Raw genomic sequence first — 4,561 nt, 5'->3', positions numbered from 1 at the left:
GTCCTTTTTGCCTCATATTTTTTTGGGATGTTACAAGTTGGTATCAGAGCGCTAGTTTAAGCGAACTAGGTATAGGATTAAGATGCCTAGACTTAAGCTGAATTTGTAGTTGTTAAATTGTGCGTGGTGGGTAGACCTTTTAAGATAGGAGAGCGCTAGGGGCATCRGAGTTACCCCGTTCATGAATTGTGACGATGGTGTTAAGAATTCTTATGTATAACCTATTCAAAATTTCACTTAGCTAATGCTATTTTGAGCAAGTTATTACATAAGCGTGCTTAAACTCACTGTTATTACAAGGATTAAGAATGTGTCAGTTCGTAGTATGTTAGTCTCGTGTTCTTCCTACCTTATCTGATCAATTGTTATTGTTAGATATTAATTAGTTGGATTCTGTGGAAGCACTTAGGCTATTTAGGGATTTGAAGTCGGGTTGTTACGAACCATGCCATGTGGATATATATGTTTTAGCTACAGTGCTTGGTGCTTGTACTGATTGGTTGACCCTAGTCAATGATAGTTGGGAAATGTAAAGGTGAATGGTAGACTAGGAACTAAGGAATTTCTTTTTACTCAAATGGTCCGTTGCAAAATAGCTTCGTGGAGTATTTGTGTTAATGATAACGGTGTCATTAATAGGGAAGCGGAATATTCAATAAGCTTGTTGGGAATTGGAATAGTAAGTAGCCAGGAACATCATCCCTTGACATTGGGCATAAGTACTAGAAAAGGATGAACATATTGACGAATATCTTAGTCATATGACAAGAGTTAATTGCATGACTCCAAGAGAATCTTCAAGAGTTCTGTGTGACCAGTAAGAGTTCAATTGGAATCCGAATGTAAATTCTATTGTACATAACCATCAAAGGAAACATGTACACAAGATAAGTATCGTAGATATGTTGACATTCAGGTGGACACGGTAAGAAATGGTGACGTACTAGAGAAGGGTGAGTTACACGGGTTAAGGAGAAGGCAAGGCAGGCCTCTTGTTAGATTCATTGGGTTAGAGGAGGAGATCTTTGCCAAACACATTGGTAGATGTGGGTGTTGCCCGAGATCAATGTGAGGAAATGGTTGGGAAATTATATGAGCAGTCCTTTATCATCTGACCGGGAACAGGTGTGTAGCAAAATATCTTATTATTGAGGCCATCATGTAGCATGATCCGCTACTTTATAATTTACCTGATTATTCATTGATTGCCACCAATTGTATCTCTTCCATATATTCCTCTCGTAAAATATGAGGTTGCAGATTTCTGCTGTTGATATTTTTTTTTTTTTTGGAATGAACAGCTTGGTTGGCTGATTCTTCCTGCTAGAATCCGAAATAATACTTATGGCGGAGTCAGCTCTTGGTAGAAGCCCTCTGAGTTATGAACCTGACCTCAGCCTGGTTTCTTCTATTTGCAAATATTGGATTGAACGGTAAATTGCAGATAAATATCCTCCTGTATCCATAATGAATAGAAGAGTCTTTTTATATGTTGGATTGCCTCTGCAGGGCTGTTAGAACTTCGTCAAACATACTAACAATGTCAGTTGTCATTGGTTAGGCGGAAAACTGTCTACTATGCATCTGTAGCGCTTGGGGTTTAACAGTGACATATTTTGGTTGGGTTATGGAAATGGTGATGACTGGTATATTTGGAGAGTATGCCTCTTTTACTGTTATATGGATATATGATATAGTGAGGCTATTATTAAGGTAATTGAGAAGCTTAGAATGTTATAATAAAAGAGCACGTGTCGCAAAAAAAAAAAAAAAAAAAAGCGTTGCAATTATTCTTGGATGAATGTTCAACCTTGAAGGAATCTATATATTTTAGTTAAGTGTGATAGTTATATGCATGTCTTAATGCTGATATTGCTGTTAAGATTGTTTTATGGGTGTTAGTAGTTGGAGTCTTGGTGACAGCAACCTGAAACTGGTATGACTCTAAACCCTCTTTTTAGAAGAACTGCGAATGTATTATTGTCATGGAGATTTGAGGTGGTTTATCCATAAGGGTTTTAAGGATATTAAATACCTAACGGACTACTTAAAGGTTATTTTTATATTGATTCTAATTAGGTAGGATGATCTTCTGACTTTCTCTATACCACTATTTCACTGCAGTTATTAAACCATAAGTGCTCTATTTCATATATTTTTTTTCAGGATCTTTTCTATTGGGTAAGTGATAATTAATTGCTATAGGACTTAGGCCCAGAACTCTGCGTGGGACTTATTTTTGTACTGTTTTATAGTTGCTTTTATATTCCCCTCTCAGTTTCTCCTCTACAGAGTGTGGTTGTATCCCTGATAATGTTCGAATTAATATCTTGAAGTTTCACCCGTCCACCAGCACATGACGATGCTTACTTTCATATCTATTTTAGTTCCATATCGACGATTAAACCTTTTCTTCTTTTGATAGTGATTTAATAGTCAGAGCTATTGATCTTATTGCATCTTATTTAAGAGAACACCATAAGAATGTATGTACTTTGGGTTTGTCTCTACTTTTCTTAGCATGTTTCTGATTTTATGATTTATTATTCATATTATACCGATTCTTTCATTGGTTGTATAGTCCTTTTTCTGAATGCACCTTTAGCTCCTCATGACAGTTGGTGAGTATTTTAGCAACTATCTACAATGTCATAGCTGTAGGGTTTGCCATATTATATCTGCTCTTTGCAAAGATTGTATAGTTTTGCGATCTGTTTTGTACCCATTCACTTCGAATAGGGAGAGGATGGGCTTCTGCTGGAGTAGCTCGGTAATACCCCCCAACCAGTACGTTTTATCTGCATGCAATCATTGTGGTTTAGTAGAAGAGGAATTGAAGAAGCGTTACCCCCAGCTATTCGCGTAAACTCAAATTTCGAGGACGAAATTTAACCCAAGATGGGGAGAATTGTAACACCTGGAAATTTATCGAACTTTTGTTAATTTATTATTTTTTTTTTGGTGAAAAGGGGGGGGGGGTAGCTTAGCTACTATCTTTTATTTTACCCGGTAGACTTTCCTTACCTGGGAAAAAGTGAATCTTCTTGCCTAAGAGTCCTTAGCCACGGTTTATTAAGGAAAAAGGGGGTTTTGGGAGAGGGGAAAGACTGAGAGTAAGGATGATGGTTTGGGGAAGAAGAAAAGGTTGTGACCTCAGGGAAGATAACCCTTGGGAAGGAATTTACGGCTGTCGGTTACCACCTACACCTCCAACCATTTTTGTACCACAGATCARCAGGCGTTATCATCTCGACTTCCTTGCCCGAGCAGCCGGCGCTGCTGTGCCTCACCGAGCAGCAGATAGCGCACAGCAGGCAGGAGCCTTGCTGTGCTGTTCTTCGTCCCCGTTCGTCACAAACAGCAGCTCTGCTGCGTGCTCCTTCGCTCCCTCACCTAGCAGCAGACATCCACAATAAAACAGCAGCAGCGAGAGCTGTCTGCACTGCTCCATCACTTCTCGGACAGCAAACAGCAGGTGCAGCCTTGCTGTGCTGCTTCTTCGTTTCCCTCGCACACCAGCAGGTGCTTCCTGCGCGTACTCGACAGCAAACAGCAACCGCGGGCAACTGTCCGGATCATTGGGTTTTCCCTTGAGCAACCTTGCCGTGCTACGTCTTTGTTTCCCTCACACACCAGCAGGTGCTTCCTGCGCGTACTCGACAGCAAACAGCAACCGCGGGCAACTGTCCGGATCATTGGGTTTTCCCTTGAGCAACCTTGCCGTGCTACGTCTTTGTTTCCCTCACACACCAGCAGGTGCTTCCTGCGCGTGCTCGACAGCAAACAACAGCCGCAGCAGGCCTCACCTGCGTGATCCTCGTCCAAACAGCAACAGCAAGAAGAAGGGCTGCTGTGCCCTTTCGAATCGACATCTAACAGCAACCGGTTGTGCTGTTTTTCTTCGTGTTCTCTGCCCGAACATCACAGCAAAGGAGCAGGCAGCAGGCTGTTCCCGAGCCCTGCACACGGCTGTAGCCGTGTCTCTTTCTGTGCTGCCGTGACCAAACTGTTTGGTCCCGGCTTAACCCATCTCCTAGCTCGAGTTTTGGACAGCCCTAACTTTTCACTGTGAGTCCACTTTTACCGTTAAAATCATTATACTTATATCAATATTGTGTTTTATGCCTCAAATCTTAATGCCTAGATAAAAATAACTATTTTAGATGGATCATGTTTTGGTCGAAGGAATGAACTCGGATGAGCCCATTAATGAGGAAAATTGGATTGGGTAGATGGTTTTCATCACTTTAGGTAGAATAATCATTTCTCTAAGCATTATTAGACGTTGAATTATAAAAACCTTTCACTAAGTGGCATGGAGGATCATTCCTTTGATTTTCTTCATTAATGGCTATTTTGGTGAAATTCTTGAGTATTGATCTTGTAATCAATAATATAAACATGGTTAGATGGTATTTTGATTGTTGGAATAAAGATTGAATCCAAAATATAGATTTTAGCCTATTGAGTTGGTGAATTTGACAGCACCAAATCTACCCGAGATGCTGTTTTGAATATGCGATAACTTCTTAACCGTAGCTCGGATTGCTACGATTCTGGA

Source organism: Cynara cardunculus, assembly GCF_001531365.2.
Source record: "Cynara cardunculus var. scolymus isolate 2C chromosome LG 4, CcrdV1, whole genome shotgun sequence".
In the NCBI taxonomy this organism is placed as follows: Eukaryota; Viridiplantae; Streptophyta; class Magnoliopsida; order Asterales; family Asteraceae; genus Cynara; species Cynara cardunculus.
The sequence above is the reverse complement of the archived record's forward strand: the minus strand, read 5'-3'. Positions refer to the sequence as shown.